General features: G+C 40.5%; 1 protein-coding gene across 3 annotated transcripts in view; it reads left to right on the plus strand.

Moving 5' to 3' along the window:
• The first annotated feature begins 327 nt into the window (after positions 1-327).
• The window catches only part of DNMBP (dynamin binding protein), a 129624-nt gene continuing 105314 nt past the window's right edge, over positions 328-24637 (plus strand). Inside the window, exon 1 of one of the 3 annotated variants that reach the window (XM_007478645.3) lies at positions 328-813. The gene's annotated coding sequence lies outside the window, so the exon portion shown is untranslated. Of the gene's footprint in view, positions 814-1311; positions 1427-1503; positions 1806-24637 lie in introns of those variants that run through there. The other 2 variants (XM_001366214.4, XM_056801020.1) reach the window with 2 other exon arrangements.

A 24637-nucleotide genomic window follows, 5' to 3' on the forward strand; every position in this document is an offset into this window, starting at 1 on the left:
AGAGATTCCCCAATGGATGGAGACCTTACTCTGCCATTTGCTGTAAAAACCTTTGTACACAGGAACACGTTTTTTTCCCCTCTTTCTTTGATCTCTGGAGTTTTTGTTCTGGGATGGGTCAGTTTAGTGACTTGGGGGTAGAGCTCCAAAGTGCCTTCGGGGATGGCTGGACTGATTAATTCATCACTTCACCCCACTGTGCACTAGTCCACAGCTGACATTTCTCTGGTGTTTTAAAGTTTCAAAGTGCTCTATACTGATGGCACATTTGAGACTCACAGCCTCAATAAGGCTTTACGTGTATTATTGTCCTCCCCGGTTCACAGAGGAGAAAACACCATCTGAAGGGCAGTCAAACTGCATTTAGGAAGCCCCTCCAAGTGTTCAGGCCTGTGCTGAGACTCCTGGGGATAAGAAGGCTGGACCACAGACACTAGACAGGACTGCCGCGTGGGAGGGGAGGTGACCTGCCTTCCCTGCTAGTTTCCAGGCTGGGGGAGTGCAGTGCTGCGAGGGGCGGTGTCAGGGGCTCGCCAAGGCCGCTGGGCCAGACCGGGCCTAGGCTGCAGGCTCCGCCTCGTGGGCTGGCAGCCCACGGACGCTCCAGGCCTCCCGGGTGGGGGAAGATCTCCTCCCCACAAGGCGATGCCCTCCCTGCTTCTGCTCAAACTCATGGAACGCAGCCTTGACTTTGCTCCTGAAACTGACTCAGCCTCGAGAGCGCGCCTGGGACCCACGCCCCCACGCATCGCCCTCTTGGGACGAGGGGTGCCTCGGACCCAGGCTGGGGTTTCTAGAGAGACGCCGGCTAGAGTAAGTGGGACCGGCACCAGGGGACCTCGGGGAGAGTGGGGGTCTGCCGGGGACAAGCGCGTGGAGGCATAGAGTAGGGTTATGGGGGCCGATGTGGCAGGGCGTAGGTTGGGCAGGACCCTGAAGTTTAGCTATGGAGAGGGGAGACGGGCACGCCCAGCAGCTAGGGCCGGGGAACGCGCGGGGTGTCTGACCAGGCGGGGCGGGGAGCGCGCGGGGCGTCGGATGGGACGGGGGAGGATGGGAGCGCGCGGGGTGTTAGATAGGGCCTGGGAGGGGGTCGACGTTGCTGGGGGGAAAGGGAGCGCGCGGAGCGTCTGACATGGGGCGGGTCGTTAGAACGGGGGTGGGTGGTAAGAGTGGAGCGCGCGGACTGGAGGATAGGACGGGGAAGGGGGCAAAGGGCACCTCGGCGCGCTCCCGCGGTGTCCCCCGGCTGAGGGGCGGTGGAGGGAGGGAGGCTCGGGCTTCGTGGGGCGGAAGGCCGGGCGGGAGGCGGGGCCGGCCACCGGGGTCGGGCCGGATTGACTCACTCCCAGCGTTCAGTTTCCGAGGGGGCGGAGGTGGCTGACCGAGGGGCAGGAGTCGAGCTGGTTGCCGTGGCTGAGCGCAGGTCAGGGGCCAGGGCCAGGGGCGGAGCTGTGCCCGGGAATGAAATCCGCCACAGCGTGGAGGAGGAAGGGGGAGGGACAGGGACAGGGACGGGGACAGGGACAGGGGCAGGCCTGGAAGATGTCTTTTTCTCTCGGGGGCCCCCGTGTGGACTTGCCCCTTCCCACGCCGCGGGTATCCCGTGTAGGCAGAAGGATAGACGCGGCCCCGTGGTCCCCACCCCCTAGTCAATAGTTCGCCCAAACAGCCGACATTTCTAGGGCGCTCCACCGCACCCCGCGTACGTTATTATCTCATTGGAACCAACAGCCCTGCGAAGTTGGTACCCGCGGGGACTGCGATCCCCATTTTACATATGAGGAAACTGAGGTCGAGATAGGGTAAGTGATTGGTCTTGCTGGGAAGTCCCAAACGCGCCAGCCCACACTCCCAATTTCTTTATAGGAAATTGAAAAAAGAGGGGCAGTTGGGCACTCGGTGGATGGAGAGTCAGGCCGAGGTACTGGGTTCAAATATGACTTCAGACATTTCCTAGCAATTTGACCCTGAGCAAGTCACTTAACCCCCTTTGCCTAGTCCTTACTGCTCTTTTGCCTTGGAACCAATACACAGTATTGAATCTAAGACGGAAGGTAAGGGTTAAAAAAAAAGTTTGATGGGAAAGGACCAGGAAAGGACTGCCTTGGAATTAGTGAGAGAGATGACCAGTCTGGCAGGAGGCACAGGTTTGGTCCTCTGGTGTCATCGTTTTAGGAATGCTTATAAAAGTTATAACAGGTTCTCATGTCCACAAGGCATCAACTTAGCCTCGAGAAATGGAAGGGATTTTTTTGAGATCAGACAAGTCGTTTTTATAGGTGAGAGATGAGTCAATTCACTATAGCGAAATGAGTCGTGTTACGGAGCCATTATGTTTGACAGAAATCACTCTAAGGTGGTGGTGAGGATGGGCGGCAATCCAGGAACTTTTTTGTAGGTAGGAACTTTTCTCTTGATCTCAGTTTTCCACTGGAGAAATTGAATTTTGGAGAAAGGAAGTGTTGTCCAAGATAACCAAAGTCAAGTTACAGAACCAGCCAAGAATAGATACTAGGAGACTGATTCCAAGGCCGGGAAGTATCTGTTAGATCACATCACTTAAATCTGTAAGGACAGCTTATTTAATGGTTCTCATTCCTTTTGGTCTTATTTACAGTTTCTTACACAGTTAATCTGTGATTTTGATTAGCAAAAGAAACTTCAGGGAGAAGAATGTTGATCTCATAGCCAGCCAGTCAAATTGTGGCTGAAAATACCTCACCCAATGGGGTAATAGTCACTTTAAATGGAACTAGGTTAAGTGGTAAAATTATCTTCCTTAATTTTCCTCCACTCCTACTTGTACATTGCATCCTATTTCCTGTATGTCCCAGTAGGGAAAAATATTGTTTTATGCTTGGATATTATGGTATACTGAAAAATTGACATTCTACCTTTATGTTCCATTTTATTCATTTCAATAATTTAAAATCTAGTATTACAAAAGAATAAAGTCTTCAAAGTCTGAACTAAAACAATTGTTAGAATAAGCATATAGTGGTTAAAAGTTTTTTCTTAACAATTAGTGATTTCTTTGGAACTATAACTTGATGGTAGCACTTACATTTGAGTTAAGGAGTTCTTTAATTTGCCCTCTGTATAGCTGAATTATAGAGAGCATTAATGAAGAGATTAAGTTTATTCATTATTTTACCTAAAGACTGATACTTAGAAAGGACTGGAGATAGCACATCTATCCCAACCTCCTCATTTTACAGATAAGAAAAGTCCTGGAAAAATCATATGAGACTGATGTGAACCTTAAAATGAGGTATTTTTTTTTTAATCTTCACAATCAACTAAACCAAGGAAGTAAGTTATATCATCTCTGTTCTTCAGTTTCCCTATCCGTAAAGTAAACTAGATTATTTTAAGTTCCTTCCTCTAAAATTCCATGATTCTCTCATATAAATGGAAGTATGTAGCCAATTTTTAAAAGATTATTGTAGTTACAAAAATAGAATTGAGCATTTTAATATGGTGGAATAGATAAGAAAATGGTTTTTTTTTTGTTGTTTTGATTGGTGTGTGAATACAGAAATGGTGTCAAACTAATTGAAAAGAGGATCCTCACCACAGCATATTGATTTTTGTTTATTTTCATCCCAAACTATGCATTTTAGCATACTGGATTCATTCTATTATCTAAAAGCCCCAGACAGCTGATGGATAGAAGTCTAATAATGTGGCTTTATTTGTATGATTGAGGTGGGTGGGTGTCAGGGACTCAGCCTTTCCTTGTTAATGATGTCTGATTGTCACTTTTCAGCCCATTTATAAGTTATGAAGTTTCAGTCTCATGCCACAGATTCTCCAGAGCAAGTACACTAGAATTTAAGGATTGCCATGGTCAACATGTTGACAGTCCTCAGGTTATTTAGTTGGGAGTCTGAAACCCCAGGTTTAGACCTTGTCACAGGAGAGTTTTCTCCCTGAGGGAAGGTCCTACTTCACTGGTCTCAGGCTAACAATAGACATCCACTTCAGGTGCGAGCCCAGGTGGAAGCTAATCCCAAACCCAAGTTGAGTGACTCTTCCTCTCCAGAAGCCTTTCCCAGTATATCACACCCTCCTTCCGAGGATCGAACTTGGGCTCTTCAACTTGCAAGACTGATGTGCTGACTATAGCGCCAGAGTCACTCAATTTTGGTTTGGGATTAGCTCCCACCTGAAGTCTATTGTTAGCCTGAGAACAGTGAAGTGGGACCTTCCCTCAGGGAGAAAACTCTCCTGTGACAAGGTCTAAACCTGGGGTTTCAGACTCCCAACTAAACCTGGGGACTTTTACATTCCCCATTGACACCACCAACTCAAGTTGATGAGTTTTGCAATAAGCATAATTTAGAGCAAACTCAGAACAGGTGGAGGGGTTCACTCCCCTTCCCAGCGTGTTATAGTGGAAAAAGTTATAGTGGAAAAAGCCTTGAGTCTGAATGAAGTCAGAGGAACTTGGTTCAAAGACGCACAGCATATTGATTTAGAAAACCAGAAGTTAACGTGTGTTCTAGTGTATTATTTATTTTGTTAAATATTTTCTATTTATATTTTAATCTGGTTTGGGCCTTAGGAAATGTTTGACCCCTCTGATGTACATAATGGATAGTATCTGACTTGGAAGGATATGCCCTACAGTGCAACAAAAGATGCCTTCTGTGAGGTATTTGAGGAACTTTGCCTCCCAGGAGAAATGGTAAAGGTATCTAAATGAGTATTAGTGAGTATTTTGTAGTGTATGCAAATCTATCTGCTATAGAAATGCAGTTTTATAAACTCTGTTACCCACTTGCCATATGTGTACCATTCTCTTTTTTCCATTTCTTTTTATAGAAACATAACTACAGTCCAGTTCTCATACAGAGGCAATGGCAGTTCCCTCATTTGCTTTTTTATAGATCTGAATCTTGAGGAACAAGGTATTAAGCCTCTAATCCTTATAGGTGACTCATGTTCTATGTTGTATGTTTTCTGTCATTTCCTATCAGATTTAACTTTTGCCATGATATGGAAAGTTTTTAGAATGGAATCATAAAGCTTCTCCTTTATCCCAATAGATTCCACTCTTTAAAAAATATGACCATTTATCAGAATTTTGAAGGATAAACAGAATTGAACTCTTTCATCTTTAGTATCCGTATAGTTCCACAATAGCAAGTAAGTAGTTCATTCATTCAACAGTATTTATTAGGAGCCTAATACAATATGCCAGGCTCTGTGGGAAACAGAGTTGAACTATAGAGGATTCCTACCTTAAAGGAATTTATGTTCAAAGTAGATAAAAAATGTTTAACTTAAATGCTGACATTTTACTGACATTGAAATATAACATCTAAATTAGTGCCCTCCAGAGATTTTTAAATTTTCTCACTAGTTCTGAAATGATTACTTTGATATTTCATTGATTTATGATTTCCTTCTCCCACTATAGATCCCATCTCTAGCTCTTAGTATAGATAGCTTCATTAGTTGCTATGAGAGGGAATTATATCTGCTGATGAGTCTATCCAAAGTAAGCTCTATTTGTCCAGGCTGACAGTGCTGGGAAGCCTGTTGAGAATGGGAGTGAGAAGAAGAGGGGAAGATGACCATCTGCCAACACCGTAAGAGAATGGCGTCTCAGAAGGAGGCTGCATGAGGCCATTGTCATTCCTTGATGCTTTGTGCGCAGTCATCAAGCATTTATTAAGCACCTCCTGTGTGCCAGACACTGAGGTATTGGGAATATAAATGGACAAGTAAGAACTCTAGCCCTTGCTCTCCCAAGTCCCAGCAGGTTCAGGTGACGTAGGAGAGCATTCCAGGGGTAGGGAACAGCAGCCTATGTAAAGGCCTTTATGTCTGGGAAAGAGCAGACCTATTTGGCTGTGGTGTAGAATAAATGAAAGGGAATAATGGGGTAGCATCATCCTGGAAAGACAGGATGGAACCAAGTTGTAGAGGGCTTTCGGTGCCAAACAGGAGTTTGTGTTGCCTCCAAAGTACCATTTTCCTGATCTCTTCCAACCTTTGGAATGCCATTCTGGCCTTTGTTTCACAATTCCCGATTAGTGTTTGGGATTAGTTGCCCAGGTGAACTATTTGAATTGACCTACACACAGCATTCTATTTATGCTTTTAAATCATGGCTTAGATCCATGATGGTGAATTTATGGCACATGCGCCAAAGATGGCAAGCAGAGGCCTCACTGTGGGTATGCACACCGTTACCCACCAGAGTTAGTTACTAGAAAGGCATAGGGACTCAAGCACTACTCCCTGCCCCTCTGCCCAGCAGCCCAATGGAAGTTCTTCTTCCCTCCCCTGAGCACAGAGCTCAGGTCACTCACTCCCCTCTCTTTCTTCTTCCCCTGACTGGGATAAGGAGGCGAGGTCAATTAGACTATGCCCTTCCCACCTACCCAGGGGAGTTCTTTTCCTCTCTGTTCCTTAATTGCTCCCAATCTTAGTTTCCTGTTTGGTACATTTACTTAGAGAATCTAAGAATTTTACTTCTTGTGCAAACATTCCACTCCCCAATGGAAGCTCAAAATGGAACTTAGTTCCATAGGTCCAGACTACTGTTTGGCATTGACTGGATCAAATTCAAGTAGCATACTTAACAAAACCTAGTGGTTGCCTTGTTTTTTTTGTTGTTTTTTTTTTGCTTTTTTAAAAGATCTCTCTTGTTTTTATGCCACCTTTATTTCCAGAGAGCCTCCTTCCCATCTTTCTCCAGGAAGCCATCCTATGGAATAAAGAATTAAATAAAGATAAAATGGGGAAAACAGTTTTGCCAAATCAACCAGCATATCACTTGAGTATGGCAACATATGCAGTATCCTGTACCTATAAACCCATCCTCTGCAGAGAGGGAAAGATGCATATTTTTCTCATAGTTTCTTTAAGGCCAAATTTTTTGATCATTGAAAGTAGTGTTCAGGTTCGGATTTTTGTTCTTTCTAACATCTTACTTAACCCTAGATGGTAGTGCTATCATTATCTTTGAGGAAATTGAGACAGAGGTTAAGTGACTTGTTCAGGGTCATACAACTAATAAGTTTTTTTAAAAAGATTTTTGGAAAAATTTATTTAATTAATTTATAATATTTTCCCATCTCAATGCAATGCCCCTGAACAACCTGCAGGGACCAAGGAGAAAAAAAACACTACCCACAAACAGGACAAATGGTGGAAGTAAAAACACGGAGGAAGGACAACAGCTTGACTACAGGGGTAGAGGGGATATGAATGAGGAGAGACTCTGAATGAACACCCTACTATGGAAACCAATAGCATGGAAATGGGCTCTGGTTGAGGAAGCATGTGATACCCAGAGGAATCGCGCATCACCAATGGGAGGGGTGGAGGAGTGGAGGAGAGGAAAAAAAAAAAGGTGATCTTTGTTTCTAATGAATAACGTTGGAAAATGACCAAATAAAATTTAAAAAGAAAAGAAAAGAAAAAAACAAAAAAAGAAAAAAAATAAAGTTCAATGAAGGATCAAAAAAAAATAATATTTTCCCACGTTTACAAGATTTGTGTTCTTTCCCTCCTCTTCTGCCACTCCCCTCCCGTAGCTGATGCGCGATTCCACTGGGTTTTACTTGTATCCTAGATCAGAACCTATTTCCATGTTATTCATGTTTGTACTAGCTTGATCATTTAGAGTCTATATCCCCAATCATATCCCCATCAACCCTTGTGATCAAACAGTTGTTTTTATTCTGTGTTTCTATTCCCACAGTTCTTCCTCTGAATGTGGATAGTGTTCTTTCTCCTAAGTCTTTCAGAATTGTCCTGGATCATTGCACAGCTAATAAGTTTCTGAGGCTGAATTGGAATTCACATTTTCCTGATTCCGGGCTTAACTCCTGATTCATTGTGGTACCTCACCGTCTCAGCTTTTTATATTGTATGCTGGCTTCCTGATTTTGCTTATTTGACTGTATTAGTTGAAATGAGATAGCATGCATAAAATGTTTTGCCAAACTTAAAGCATTGTAAATACTGGCTGTTATATAGGTCTTCCATATTTCTCCATATTCATTTTTTCTTATATCACAATAATAGTTACCTTCATGCATAGTGTAAAGGAAAATTTTAGCGTTGTGACCTAAACTATATTAATTATTGGTTGCCATGGGATATCCCAAATAAAATACCCAAGACAGCTGGAAATTTATGGTGATTTTAATTAATATAGAGGAAAGAAATTAAGGAGAAGGGAGAGGGAAAAGGTGTAGGATTTCTCCTGCCTGGCCTGTGCCAGGAGGAAGATTAGAGGCTTATAGGAAGATAAAGTTTAGAGAGTAAAGGAGAAGGGAATCAGCCTGAACTCCAAGAGGGCTCAGCTAAGATGCCTGAACCTGAATTAGCTCAAGGGCAAACTCACCACCAAAACCTACACAAATAGCTGCCACCATGCCAAGATGTTCGAACGCTTAGCATGCTGCCAGCCAGAGCCACCTCTCCTGGGAAAGAAGCCAAAGAGAGGAAATGACGCAAAATATATGGACAGTTGTACATCACTTTCCTGCATCTCAGTTGTACCAATGGTAGCTTAGCTTGACTTAGGACAGTCCAGGGGTCTGTCAGCTGTTTCTGCATATGTCTGTTAAAGGCCATCCTCCTGAATACTTAATCCTTAAGTATGGGTATAGACATTTCTGATTTTGTTAGAGAAAGTATCTTCGTTGTTACAATCAGGAGATAGCGAAATCCAATCTTCACAATAGTTTATTTAGTTGTTTTTTAAAAACCCTTACCTTACATCTTAGAACCAATACTATGTATTAGTTCCAAGGCAGAAGAGTGGTAAAGGCTAAGCAATGGGGGTTAAGTGACTAGCCCAGGGGCACACAGTGAGGAAGTGTCTGAAGCCAGATTTGAACCTAGGATCTCCCTTCTCTAGTCCTGTCTCTCAATCCACTGAGCCACCCAGCTGATCCCCATCACAGTTTATTTAGCCTCATGCCAGTTAGCATCTATACTGTTTCCAGGTCTTTTATACTACAAAAAAGTGTGTCTATGAAGATTTGGGTGTATATAGGTAGGACCTTTCTATTTTTGACCTTGTGATGTATATATATATATATATATATATATATATATATATATATATAAGCCATGGGATCTCTGGGTAGATGTAATCCTAATTAAAAAAAACAACAAAATGCAAGGAATTTTTTTAAACTATGTCAGTCTGAGAGTACTTCCATTGGACTAAATAGTGAAGAGTGAAAATTGTTTCTATAAGGAAATGATTTTGAATGTTCATACACAAAATGGGGAACAGGAGTAGTCCACTGAGAAGAAATCAATAAAGAAAGAAGCAGCAGCAGGCTTTGGGCTTTTACCATTATTCTTTTAATCTTTCTTTTCTGTCTAGTTATTTGTCTTCTTTCTGAACTTCTTGTAACACCAGAAGTTGCTAAACAACCATTTTTCTTCTTGCTAGATGCTATCATTTCCTTCTGCCATCTCTTTTCTTTTCTTCTCACATTAATATCTGATTCAGAGTATCTTTATTCCCTGAGAAATCTGAATTCCTTTAAGGTATGTTACAAACTATTTTTTGAGTTTTATAATACTTTTCCTTATATTAAAAGAGACTATAAATCTCGCTGTTACACCAGTTTAATTGCTAATTTAAATTAGTCTGAAGATTTCTCAGAGTCTGATGTAAAACTATGAGGCTCTAGCTCTGGACAAGGAATGAAATGGATTAGAGTTTTTAGGCTCTTTTTCTTTTCTTTTTGCATTCATACAATATATTCTTATATTTTTGTTGTGCTTGAGATGTGGGGGGGAAAGGGACACGAAGAGCTCTCATGTGGAAGAGGGACTAGATTTATGCTTATTACCATCCTTCCTTCCCCCAGACCCCTAGCCTAGGAGGCATCCTGGACTCTTCACTAACTCTCACCCCTTATATGCAAGCTGTTATCAAGGCCTTTCTCACCTTTGTCCCCTTCTCTCCTCCAACCCTGCCTCCACTCTAGTAGAGGCCCTCATCACTTCCTGACCTAGTTATTGAGATAGCCTGCTTATAGAGCTGAATGCCTCAAGCCTGCCCCCGCTGGAGCCCTTCCTCCACTCAGTCACCAAAGTGATTTTCCTAAAGTTTGGCTCTGACCAAATCACCCCTTACTCAGTAAATTCCAGTGGTTCCCTGTCACTTCTAAGATGAAACAGAAATACTGTTTGGCATACAAAGCCCTTTATAATACACCTCCCCATTTCCAGTCTTCTGCCCCCTACATCTCACCCTTCCATCCACCCCCATGTCCTCTTCAGTCCAGTGACACTGGCTTCCTTGCTGGTCCTTGAACAGGTTACTGCATCTCCTCTTCTGGGAATTTTCACTGGCTGACTCCAGTGCCTGGCATGCTCCCATTTCCCCCCCTCTGTTTCATGATGTCTTCCCCATTAGATGGTGAGCTCCTTTGTATCTCTCACTTGGCACATGTCTAGCACAGAGCGGGCACTTAAATGCTTATTGACACTATTTCTGCTGTGAAATCCAGTTTCAGGAAACACAGGAAAGCAGAGTAGCAGAAAAAGCATGATTATTCTTGGGAATAGGTGCTTCTGGCTACCAAGTGCTGAGGGCTGGGCGACTTGAAGCACATTATTGAGCCGTGCTGATCCTTAGTTTCCTCTTCTGTAAAAGAAGGTCCCTGGATTCATTTCTCTCAGAGGTTCTGTACTTGAGAGCATAAATGGAGGACTGTGTTTTAAGAGACTCAGAGTAAGAAGTTATAACTCAAAATGTGGAAAGATGCCAGTTCATATCATATATCACTAAATCTGTACATGCTGTGAACCCAACTTCTGGGTCATTCTGAGGTGTGAAGAATGATGACAGCCAAAGGCAATTCTGGTTTAAGATAAAAACTCATTTGCAAAACCTTAGGGAGAAAGATGATAGAAGATGGAGAAGTATAAAGAAGAAACAGTGGAGGGTAAAACCATAAAAAAAGGTTTGGCAAGAGGCTTAGCTAAGTAAAGATGTCTCCAAGGGCACTGAAGGGTGAAAAAGCAAGAGAACAAATGGAAGAAAATTATCTGCAGAGATTGTTTAAACAAACGTCTTCACAAAACAGTAAAGTATTTGTACTCTAATCACAGAAGAAGACAGGTTAGGCCAAATGTAACTAGAGGAAATCTATGTGGAAGATGAAGAAATATGAAGGCATTACAGCATCAATTTATGTATCTGGTAGGGGGAAGAGAACATTTTATGGGTTTGGGAAAAAATAAAACTTTATTAATATTTCCAAAAGGCAACATCATTAATTTTTGGCCTATATATTCATTTTCCCCATTTATATAAAGATTGATTTGTGGAAATAATCTACATGTGCATTGAAGATGTCTTTGATTAGGGTATTAGTTGATAATAGGCAGGACTTTTAAAGTGATTTACCACTGTAGACAACTTTTTTTTAACCTTTATCTTCTGTCTTAGGATCAGTCTGGTGTAATGGTTCCAAGACAGAAGAGTGATAAGAGCTAGGTAATTGGGGGTTAAGTGACTTGCCCAGGGTCACACAGCTGGGAAGTATATGAGGTCAGATTTGAATTTAAGGCCTCCCATCTCTAAGCCTGCCTCTCAATCCACTGAGAGCCACCTAGCTGCCCCCAGTAGAGCCCTAAGAAAGCATTCAGAAATGTGTTTAATTGCCAGATTCAGCCTTATAATAATATCATTACAAACATGCTGGTGGTACATCATAGTCCTCCAAATGAGTAGTAGCATTACAGTTCATATGCCATATATAAAATATCTGCGAACTTCAATTTCATTATATTTTAAAAGTCAATCCTGAGTTACAAGTTAGTTTAAACCAGATATTTTAACAACTTAACAGAATACCCTTATCTCTATCTAAACTCTTCTTTGCACTAGAGTAGTGGAGGTTGCTTGAGTAAACATGGAAAGATCACCTACGCTACAAAATGTGATGATTCTCTTTACTCTAGATTATTATACAAGAAAGCACAATGAATGGCCTTTCAGTTATTGAAAAGCAGTATTTCAACCAAATCATTGTAATTAGATTGTTTACCACTTGGAAAATTAGGGAATTTAAACCAGAAATGTCTACTTTTGTTTTAATCAGAGGACCTGCTTCAGCCTTTGCCTTTGGACAAGCTCAAGCATATTGGTTAACATATGGGATTTTGCAAATGAAAGATAAGTTTTTTCCCCCTAAAACATATCATGGGTTAAAGTCATATGAGACTATTAAGTAGATGGTCCTCATTATTTAATAAATTAAAGATGCTAATAAATTTTAAAAGCATTTATATTGAGATGGAGAAGACTTCCTTTGATAAAAATAGTTGAACTCAATTAACTCAACCAAATGCTAAACTAATCAAAATTTTTAAAAGAAACAAAAAAGTGTGAGAACGTGGTTGTTGCTGAAATTGTAGCAAAATAGGGGAAAAAAATCATTAATTTAAACACAATCTTCCCTCATCTACCTAATTCCTAAAATTTTTAAAGCGATTCATAATTAAGTTTTCTAATTGATGTAACCAACATGAAGATAGAGTATACAATAAAAAGAATCTCAAACTTTTTCTTGGTAACATAAGGCAAAAGACAACTATTCATTGGTAACTTTCTTGGAGATAATTTGATAGTCTATGCTATTTGCCTATTTTAAAAATCTTCACCTTCTGTCTTAGAATCATTACTATGTATCAATTCCAAGTTAGAAGAGTACTAAAGACTAGGCAATTGGGTATAAGTGACTTGCCCAGGGTCACACAGAAGGAAGTGTCTAAGGCCAAATTTGAATCTAAGACCTCCTAGTTCTTGGCCTGGCTCTCTATTGAGACAGCTAGCTGCCCCTTTTTGCTGCCTTCTTTAAAAAAACATTTTTTTCCCAGTTACATTTAGAAACTGTTTTTGACAATTTAAAAAAATATTTTGGGATTCAGAATTTTTATAAAGTTGCGATTCAGTTTAATAATAGTCATTGTAGCTTTCCCTACAGAACATGGCAGGAATGAGTGCCACTGTCTTTTATTGTCATGAAAAACATACATCCATATTGGTCATTGTTGTAAGAGCAAACTCATATATAACCAAAACCTATAATAAAACCATAAATACACTGATGTGAAAGACATCTCCAACAGTTTTTTCTCTGGAGGTGGATAGCATTCTCCATCAAAAGTCTTTCAGGATTGTCCCAGATCATTGCATTGCTGAGATTAGCCAAGTTTTCATAGATAATCATTGTCCAATATTGCTGTTATTGTGTACAATGTTCTCCCAGTTCTGCATATTTCCCTCTGCAACAGTTTCTGCAGATCTTTCTGACTTTTTCTGTAATCATCTTGCTTATCATTTCTTATAGCACAATCATATTCCATCACCAACATGTACCACAATTTGTTCAGCCATTCCTTAATTGATGTACATTCCCTCTGTTTCCAGTTTTTTGCCACTACAAAAAGAGCTGCTATAAATATTTTTGTACAAGTAGATCCTTTCCCCTTTTTAATTATCTCTTTAGGATACAGACCCAGTAATGCTATTATTGGATCAATAGATCTGCACAGTTTTATATCCCTTTGAGCATAGTTCCAAATTGCTCTCCAGAATGGTTAGATCTATTTACAACTCCACCAACAATGCATTAGTGTCCCAATTTTGCCACATCTCCTCCAACGTTTACCACTTTCCTTTACTACCATATTGGCCGATATGATAGGTGTAAAGTGTTACTCAGAGTTGTCTAATTTGCATTTCTCTCTTCAATAGTGATTTGGAGCATTTTTTCATATTAATTTCTTATTTGACTAAATGATTAATATCTTAGAACTGCCTGTTTATATCCTTTGACCATTTTTTCAACTGGAGAATGCTTTTTACCCTCATAAATTTGACTCAGTTTTCTATATATTTGAGAAATGAGTCACTTATCAGAGATACTTATTATAAAAGTTTCCCCCACATTTGCCGTTTTCCTTTTAATCTTGGTTGCATTTTGTTTGTACAAAAAACTTTTAAATGTAATTAAAATTACCCATCTCATTTTTCATAATGTTCTCTGTGTCTTAATTGATCATAAATTCTTCCCTTAACTATAAGTCTAATAGGCAAACTTTTCAGTGTTCTCCTAATTTGTTTTAGATGTCACCTTTTATTTATAGATCAAGTTTTGATGTTTTCTTGGTGTAGGAAATGAGATGTTAGTCTATGCCTAGTTTCTGCCATACTGTTTTCCAGTTTTCCCAATAGTTTATGTCAGATAGTAAGTTATTGCCTCCAAAGCTTGGATCTTTGAACTCTTTTAAGTTGCTATGGACATTAACTGCCCTGTTTTGATTACCTAATTTATTCCATTAATTCACTACTCTAGTTCTTAGCCAGTACCTGATTATTTTGATGATTTGTTGCTTTGTAGTATAGTTTGAAAACTGGTATTGCTGGACTTCTTCATATTTTTTTCAGTGATTTCCTTGATATTTTTGATCTTTGATTCTTTTAGATGAATATTGTTATTTTTTGTAGTTCTGTGACATAATTTTTGAGTAGTTTGATTGCTATGGCACTGAATAGGTGAATTAATTTAGGTAGGATGGTTATTTTTATTACATTGGCTTGACCTATCTAAGAGCAATTAGTGTTTTTCCAATTATTTAGGTCTGACACTTTGTGTGAAGAATATTTTGTAATTGTGTTCATATAGTTGCTAAGTTTATTTTGTTAGTTTTTTTAACTTATATTTTATATTTTGTATTTTATATTGTCTAAAATTATTCTGAATGGAATTTCCTTTTCTATCTCTTGCTGTTGGAGTTTGTCGATGATTTTTCCTACTTTTTAATGAAGTTAAAGCTCATTTTTGTTCCAGGGAAATACTTGGTGTTTTCCAAGTATTCTACCAATGTATCATTTTACCAGATAATGCTTTTGCTTTTGTTGGCATTTGTATAAGAGAACAAAGAGTCTGACTAGTCTTTTGTCTAAAGAACCCATTCAGATGATGTCTAGGCTTGTGTTTGCCTCCCAGCTTAGTGAAGCAGCGGATAGAGTGCTGGGCATCAGGAAGACCTGAATTCAAATCTTGCTTCAGTTACTAGCTATGTGTCTCTAGACAAGTCACTTTACCTCTGTCTGCTTCTGTTTCCTGAACTGTAAAGTAGTAATAGCACCTACCTCAGGGTTGTTGTGAAGAGTAAATAAAGTAACATTGTTAAAATGGTTAGCATAGGAGGCAGCTGGGTGGCCCAGTGGATTGAGAGCCAGACCTAGAAATGGGAAGTCCTGGGTTCAAAGGTGGCCCCAGACACTTCCCAGCTGTGTGATCCTGGGCAAGTCACTTAGCCCCCCATGGCCTAGCCCTTACCACTCTTCTGCTTGGAACCAATACACAGCATTGATGCTAAGGCAAAAGATAAGGATTTGTTGTGTTTTTTAATTTACAAAGAATAAAGATACAGTGGTAGCTTATTCTCCAGTTTCTGTGTTGCTGTAATTAGCCAAACTAAACATATTTAGCATTTTTATTCTGACTCAAATGTATGGGCTTTTGTTTGTTTGTTTGTTTTTTTAATGAAAGGAGTTTGACAACACAGAGAAGGGTGAAACCTATTCCCTTTTTCTAGACATCATGCTGCTTGTCAAGTAGTGGAAATAACAGTCACTGATTACTGCACAGGTCAGTTAGAGGGAGTGTAATGAGTACCACCACTGTGAAATGAGCAAAGAGAAGTCCTGAGGCAGATGAAAAAAGGGAGTATATTTAACCTAATGAAAGCAGGGTCTGTTTTTCTCTGTGACTGCCGAAGCCTTACCTTGGCTAGCCTTGGAGCTGTAGCCAGCATGTGCCCCAGCCCCTCCTTTCAAGGGTGCCTTTTCCGGAAAATAACGTACCAGTGCTGCTGATGGGCACGTGGGAGGGAGTGGGGGATTAACAGAGAATGGCCACTGCTGACACTCTGGCCAAAGGCTCTGGGCCCAGCACAAACTCTGCATTGTCCTTATGAGGTGATTCTCTTATGATAAATGATCCTGCCTTATCAGCAGAAAGAGCTGTTTGTAAAGGATATGCCTTATTGTGCGTAACTCCCTCTCCCCACAGCCCTTTTCTGTCCCTTTCATGGAGTCCAGCAATTCCACTATCCCCAGCAATAGAAAAACCTTTCTGCTTCTCTGCCCTTTCTGAACAATAAGTATTCCTGGATATGACTCATGGCTCTTGTCACATTATAGAAATGGAAATAGTCTATCAAGAAGGAAAGGCATCTCGCCGTGCAGGCAAGATAGTATAACGTCCGCCGTCAGACATTTGTTAAGTGCCTGCTGTGCTAGGCTTGTGAGGTAGAGAGGAAGTGATTTGAGTCCTCCTTACTGTCCCAGAGACCTGGGGCAAGGCCTTTGTCTTTTCTGGGCCAGATGACGTGAGCTCCAAGGTTCCTTCTAGCTCTGCTATGATGATTGGAATCGTCTTACTTGGCTCTTTTATCCATCTTCTCTGTTATTGAGAATGGGCTTCCAGTTGGACAGTGTGCCTTTCTTTGCTACTAGGAATCCCAGGATGACAGGGCTCCTTTCTCCCCAAAGTGCAGAATAGTTCCTTTCATTGCTTTCTATAGCTGAATTAGAATTCTAGCAGATAGAGTGGATGAACACCTGCATCTTTATTATAGCTTGTGCAGTGGTAACTGTCCTTCCTGAAAGAGGACCAAAATCCTATCCCTGTGGTGGGGATCAGCGTCCACTATGAGCTTGGTCAGGCACAAATGGCCCATATGAATATCTGGGGTGAAAATGTCTACATGGGGACGCCCCATGTTTGAGCTGCCGCCATCCTGCTGTGTTTATCAAGCACTGCGCCTTAACGGGTGCACACCTTCTGTGCCAGCCTCCCGTGCCTCGCCATTGATGCCAAAGTTCTTCAGAGGCCTTTAGAGTGTGCTCGTATCGCTCCTGGCCTTGGGGAGCCCTTGCCTTGTGTGAGCTCTGCATAAAGGGATCTTTTATGCAGACCCGCCTGGCCTTTGAACAACATGTCAACCATCGGAGTTGGGCTCTCTGCAGAGTACTTGCTGGTGCCGCTTGGGAAATGGCCTTGGCGTCTGCTACTTCCCTTGCCAGGTGATCTTCAGAATCGTCCCAAGACAGTGCAAATGGAAGCGATTCAGCTTCCGGGCATGGCTCTGGTGTGCCGGCTTTCCTGGGACGTACAAGAATGAGGTTAACCCCGTTCACGACCTTCAGCTTGGCAGGTCCCCTAAAAGGGCTCCTCTTGCTCTGTCTGCACACCCTTCCTTTGTTTCCTGCCCATCTGGAAAATTTCACTTTTCTCTCTCCTCTTACCTTAAGCTCATTTCTGTATTTTCACCCAGGTTTATGGATTTCGGTTGGGTTTATAGAAACTTTTATATAGCTACGTTTATTTAGTACAAAGTATGCCCTTCTATTGCCATATTCAAGTCACAACTTCCATTCTACCAAATCCTAGTGTGATCTGGGAGGCCATATTTAACGTAAAATTTTCTAGTTCACTCTGCCTTTAAATTTTTGTTTAATTTTTATTGATATTCTTTGTTTTTACATCTTTATTTAAAAAACAAATCCTTTCCTTTTTCCTTCTCCAGCAAACCTTCCCTTGTAACCAAAACGAGAAAAAGGTAATACTAATGGGAACCGTAACTGAGTGTGCCAGTATCTGTAACGTTGTTCACACCATAATGTGCTACCCAATTTCCCTCCACTTTAAAGAAAGGAGGGAAGCGCATATTGGCATCTCTGGTAGAGGTGATACAATGGACAGAGTGCTGTGCCTGGAGTCAGAAAGGCCTGAGTTCAAATGCAGCCTCGTAGGTTTAGCTCGCTGTATGACGGCACGTGTCTCGTAGGGTTGTTGTGAAGGTCGAATGAGCTGGCACACGGTAGGCACTTCAGGATGTTTGTTTCCTTCTTTCTGGGCCCCTCCTTTTTGTGGGATCCTCCTTCCCTCTGTTAAAAGAAAGGTTTCGTCTGGATGAAAGAAGTTGGGGTGTGGGGCTAGGGAAGTGTCATGTTGAGGAGGCTAGACGTAATCTGCTTATTATCAGCCCCCGGTCCCTCATGCTCCCACCTGGACTTCTCACACCATCTTCTCCCCCTCCCCCAATATCCAGTTGTGGCCAAAGTCTGTTGATTTCACCTCTGCGCCATCACGTCTGTTGTGACACTGCTGCCACCACAGTGCAGGCCCTCCTCCCCTTCGCCTTGGATTGCTGCTGCGTCCTGCTGTGGGTCTCCTGTCTCTGACCTTCCCTTAGCACAGCTCTGACCAGGTCACGTCCCAGCCCAAACTTCAGGAATACCCTGTCGCTTCTAGGATCAAATAGGGAACCCTCTTGTGGCTATTCAGAGCTCTTCATCACCTGGCCCCACTGTTATCCTTTTCAGTCTTTTTACACCTTTCTTTTCTTCATACTTTTTTTCGTGCAATGACCCTGGTCTCCATAAGATACTCTATCTCTTAGCTCTGGGCATTTTTACTGGCTGTCCCCTTTAGCTAGAATGCCCTTCCTCCTCATCTCCTCCTGGCTTCCCTCAAAATTAAATAAAACCCCACCACTACCTGTAGTGAAGCCTTTCCTAGTCTCTCAGTACACTGCCTTCCTTCTATTGATTATTTCCTATTTATCCTGGGCATAGTTTGTACAGAGTCATTTCTCGGTTCGATTGTGCACTCCTCTAGGTCAGGGACTGGCTTTACTTTTCATGTTTAGCACAGTACATAGTAGGCATTTAATAAATGCTTATTGGATTGGTACACCGGACCTTTCATGCTTCCTAGATACAGCTATTCGGACAGTTCCAGATCCACTTAGTGGTACTATCACCTAACCCTCATCTCTCTTTCTGTATTATGGATTCTATCTCAAGATAGAACTCATCATCTCTAAAAAGCCAGAATGTTAGAGAAGCTTCTCAGGCCCTTTTTACTTTTTCCCCTGGGAGACAAGTTTGTCCTTGCAAATATAATTAGTTACCTCATATATGAAAAGAAATGTGGTGCCTACTGGTCAGATCACTGCAGTAGTTCTTTGGGTATCCTTAACTCCTGGTGGGGAAAAAAACTTCCTTTGTGCACCACCATAGTAAAATTGCCCATGCCTCTTCTCCTTCATACACACAAAAGCATGTTATTTCTCATGCCATACTTCTAAATTTCATTTTAATTTGCATATACTATAAGAACTATATTCGATATATACATGACCAGTTGATCTATAGTATAATTTGTGTAGCTAATTTTATGTGCAGCTGAATTGCTTTAACTCAAACACTTCTAGTATATTCACTTATGACTCAGTGACTTAAATTATCACCTGTGATTAAGATGCATTCAAGATATATTATTAGATATAAATTTGTGTTTGCTTCTAGCCTTCTTTCCCCTTATGGAAATCTTAGTTTTATCAATTTGGAAACTTAGCTTTCTAATGAAGTTTTCTTTAAATTCTGTCAACTCTGTAACTCATTCCATTCCCGCCCTCCGCCTCTTGCAGCCCCCCCCCCTCCACAATGGGGCTTAAGTGACTTGCCCAGGGTCACACATCCAGGAAGTATCTGAGGCCACATTTGAACCCAGAACTTCCCGTTTCCAGGCCTGGCTCTGTATCCACTGAGTCACCTAGCTGCCCCTCTGAAACTTATTGTTGTTAAGAAAAGGTGTACTTGAGGAGGTCCTGTATTTGTTTTGTAGGTTAATTGAGCCAATCTCTTTAAATATGGCTAGACCTAGATGAAGTATAATCTACTAGTAGGTGATTAGGGGTAGAGGTCAAATCTCATCCAAATTATATCTTAATTTCAACCTTGTGAACTTCCCCCTCCTCTCCACCTGAATCACCTTTCTCTTTTCCAGAGAACACAAAATTCCTTATGAAAAATATGGTGAGGGGGAAAAAGTTTTAGAACTCAGTGTGAACTCTTTGAGATCATGTTAGCATAAGCAAGAGAGGATGATGTTTTCTTAAAAAAAAAAAAGGTTATCCTTGGGTTAGGGCCCATAAGTCTCACATCCTAAGATTCAGCAATATAATTTTACATATTTAAAATTCTATCTCAAGAGAAATAATGCCCTCCATGGACGGGCTTGGCAGATTTGACCTAGGCCTTTGACTTCTCCCATGATTAAAGGAAACTTCAAAGAACATAGTATCACTTTGGCCTCCCCACTTGGCATGTGTTTGATGTAAGCAAAACATATTTTCATATAAACGGCAAAAGCCGATGAATCCCAAATACTTCTTATTCAGGTCATTTTCCCTGCTCTTCCTAGTCTGTTGATAGTAGGGATATCAAAAAGAAGCTTTTCCCTATTATATACACAAAACCAAACTGTGTTTAGTGAGGTCAAAACCTAGTTCAGGAGAGAGAACTGGGGCTAGAAAGGAGATTCTGTTGGGAAACAATGTGTATATATATGACAATTAACTGAACAGGATGATCTAATGCCTGCTGGCCTTTCCTATGAGAAGTATTATTATTGAGATGAGTGAAATTTCTGCTGCTCTTCTACAGCTAATTCTCTGGCAAAGACACTGACTTTCTGTCCAAAATGAACACCAGTAACATAAACTAGAGGGGAAAATGTTACTTTCCTTGTTTCTCTTATTTCCTTCCTGAACTAGACTCTCTTTATTTTCTGATATTTCCTATTATCCTCTCACATTAGGAGGAGAGAATGCTTCCTCTAGGCTTAAACTCTAAGCACCTAGAAAAGGTGAGAGGTTTGTGTGTTTGTTTTTTGTGATGGCACATTCTCAAAACTGTAAGGAATTAAATTTTGTGGTTGGACGAAATATATGAGAATTTTAAGATAATACTGTGATTGCCGATTTAAAAATATCATAGCTCAAGTCAAATTGACTTTCAATAGTTTTAGTTACATAGAAGTGGAAAAAGTGAAAGTAGAGGAATGTAAAAGAGGGCACCCTAATGTTGCTCTGGTCCCTGGCTCAACCCAGGCAGGGCTCATTAACCCCTCAGCTAGAGGACTTGGTGGTGAATGAAACAAGGGTTCAACCCAACAAGTCTTCCAAAAAGGGGAGGCCTCTCTGGAACTAATCTCCCAGAAGCCAGGAAAGAAGAGGATCAGCTTTTCACTCACCCAAAAAGAAGCTCCAAAGCGAGAAAGTCCAGGAGCAGTCTTACCAGAAATAATCCTAGAGCCAGACTCTGAGGTCCAAGTCATAGCTACAAACCACAGTCCCAGTCCAAAATCCTCAAACCCAAAAATTCAGGAAGAAGACTCCTTGGACAGGAAGTTCATCATCTTTTATAGTCCTTTTTTATGTTACTTCCTGTCCCTTCCTTCACTTTACGGGGACCATCTGCAATCTTTTAATTTGCTTAGAATGCCCAGGGGTGGTCAGCCATTTATGAGTAGTCACCCACTTGTGGAGTGGCTTGTGGATCTCCCCTACTTAGTGTTAAGTAGGGGTGTCTATGCTTTTGGTTGATTAAATTTAAAAGTAGGCAAGGGAAGAGTCAATCCCATCTTCACAAAATAGAGGCTTAAATTGAAAGAAAAGAAATAATGAATTCTCATTATCAAAAACAGATTTCTTTTGGAAAGTTTATGCTCTTCTAAAAGGTTGGTTAGCCCTCAAGTATTCAGTCATTTCTCATCCTTTTGGCTACAGGTGCTTATGGTTGTAAGAATTTTAGAGAACACACAGAAAGATGGTATAAGATTATAAACTTGATTTATTTGATGAACTTAAATATAATTGATTTATTTGATGGGCATAAATGTGGTTAGCATCAAAAACAAAGCAGGAAGAAAGTAAATAAACTTGTACCCACAGAAGAGGTTAAGAAAATACAATTCCCTCCTTTATAAAGATGTGTGATAGATGGATGGGGATCATTGCATGTATTATCAGTCTAGTTTTGTTGAATTTGTTTTTTCCCTTTAAATTTTTTTTTTTTACGAGGCTTGTTGGGAGGAAGGTGAGAGAATTTGGAAATGAAGGTTATGTAAAAACAAAAATATATTTTTTACTCAATCTGTGATTTTATTGGCATAGGGAACTCCAGAAAATTACTTATATCAATGTAGTTTGGCAGCTGATCTCCAATATGCATATTAGAAGGTTGTTCAGGGAACTGAAAGGTGACACCCTAAACGTGTCAGAGAGAGCATGTGAAGGCTGATCTTTTTACTTCTTTTGTCTAATATATGAGGCACACCTTTATACCTTTCATGAAATATATCAATAAAAATTTAAAATAATTTAAAAAAGAAATAGTCTGTTTTGAGGCTACAAATACAAATACAAGGACCCTTTCTGAAATTTTTGTTTTGAAGGCCCAGATTACTTTCTCACCTTAGATGGTGAGAAAAGGTGTTGCTTGCTCCATCCTTCCTCCTATACTTCCTTCTTTCCTTAAATCCTTACTTTCTGTCTTTGTAGCAATTCTAAGACAGAAGAACAGCAAGCTTTGGGCAATCGGGTTAAGTGACTTGCCCAGGGTCACACAGTTAGGAAGTGTCTAAGGCCAGATTAGAACCCAGACCTCCTGTCTCTACGTCTGACACTATTGACAGTGCTTTCTAGCTACCCCCATTGCTTTCTGAAGGAATAAATGTTCATGGTGTTTGTACCTTGTAACTTATAGCAAAACTGATAGCAAAAACAGGATTGGGTAGATTTTAAAATACGATTCACATTCAGATTTCAGCAAATTTTATAAGAATAGTATAGCTAGGGGCTGAACTTTCTTTAATGAATTACTTAAATTGCTTTTGAAAGTTACACCAACCATCCCACCAAACACTTCATATTGAATTGAGTGCTTTTGAAAGGAAAAGGCTGGATGAGTTAAACATGTGCTTGGTGAACAAGGGAAAATTGAAGATTAGCAAGTAACTTACAACTGGGTTACCTTCATAAATTCTGGAGAAAGATCTCTCACAACCGGGTTATTCTTTGTTTTATGCTGAACGACCATTCTCATACTTACTTATTTTTCATACAACTACTTACTTTATTTTGTTTGTCTAAGACAACTTATCTATAGGAATTGATTCTCCAGTTCTTTGATTCAGATCTTCTGAGTCATCTTCAGGCCACTAGTGTGTTCTTCTATACCTTCTTCAGGTTTCTATCTGAGAAGCACCTTTGATAAGCCACAACATCCCTACCAGCACTTGCCTTCCCTCTCAGATGAGGTAGGAAAAAAGAAAAGTTACATATTTATTAACAACAATATGGAGGCTTCTGTTCTAGGAATTGCAGATAATACTAAGAATTACTCCCTGTCTTTTGAATTTAGCAATAACTTATCCAAGAGTTTTTCACTAGGCCTTAATTCTCAAAAGTCTCATAGAGTAGGTAGGAATTATGAGCCGCTGGGCAGTTTGAATAAAACACTTCATAGACCACCTGAGAAATTTCATTTTGTCATTTTTAAATGTCATGTATATTGCTTTCCATGCTTTATAAGATGGTTCTTAAAAATGTTAGATAATTAGTGGAAAGAAAAAATACACCTACATATAAAATCTTTGTTTGACAACTGTTTCTTTTCCTGGCTCTGCAGAAAAGTAAGCAATACAGTATTCTGTTACTTGCCCATGAAGAGAAGGTTTTGACATCAAACTAGATCAATTAACAAATATTTATTTAGTACTTATTCTGTGCCTCAGGCAGTCTGTACTTGGGTACTAGGGATAGAAGTTTAAAAAATGAAATAATCTAATCTCTGCTTTCAAAGAATTTATATTCTAAAGGGGGAGAAAACAAGTATGTGGTAAATATGTAATGTCTAAATATAAAATTAATAGATACTACTAGTTACTTAGAGGAGAAAGAACATTAAACATGGAAGACTATGAAAGACCTTGTGCAGAAGATGGTGCCTGTATCTTAAGAGAATAAAGGGACTCTACAGCTAAGGTAAGGAGGGAGAACATTTCATACTTGAGAGAAAACCCTCAGACATAAACTCAGAATCAGAAAAAGGCTACTTTGGATGGCTAGCAGCCAAAGGGAGGAAGAAGAGGAGTAATATCCAGTGAGAGGTAAGTGGCAGATTGTGTGAGACTTTAAAAAACTAAACGAAGATATTTGTATCTTCTCCGAGGGGCATCCAGAAGCCATGGGAAATAGATTAGGTAAGTGGTTTCATGGCCAGATAAGCCCTTAAGGAAAATTACTTGGGTAGTAGAATATAGCAGTAGTATTAAACTCTCAGTAGAAACGACTACGAAACTGTACATCAGAATTCCTTCTGGCTGCACATTGTCTTGGAAATCTATATATTAACATTACCGATCTTCCATTGTATTTTAACTTAATATTCCCCATTCGTAGTGTTGTGGTTCTGGGCAGTGTGTTTGACCCCTCTGATGTATAGAATGGACTGGAATGTTGAAAGACTTGAGGCAGGGAGCAAGATTTGGCAATTGATTGGATTTGTGAGATGGAGACTATAGGAGGCCAGGATCATGCTGAGATTATAGACCTGAGACACTGGAAGGATTACCATGCCTTCAGCAGAAATAGGGAAGCTTGGAAGAGGGGAAAATTTGGGGAAAAGAGAGTTCAGTTTTGAAGAAGTTAAATGTGGGCTATTTGATCTAATAATACCAATTTGATTGATAGTTAGAGGATATAG

This window comes from Monodelphis domestica, chromosome 1 (genome assembly GCF_027887165.1).
Source record: "Monodelphis domestica isolate mMonDom1 chromosome 1, mMonDom1.pri, whole genome shotgun sequence".
NCBI lineage: Eukaryota > Metazoa > Chordata > Mammalia > Didelphimorphia > Didelphidae > Monodelphis > Monodelphis domestica.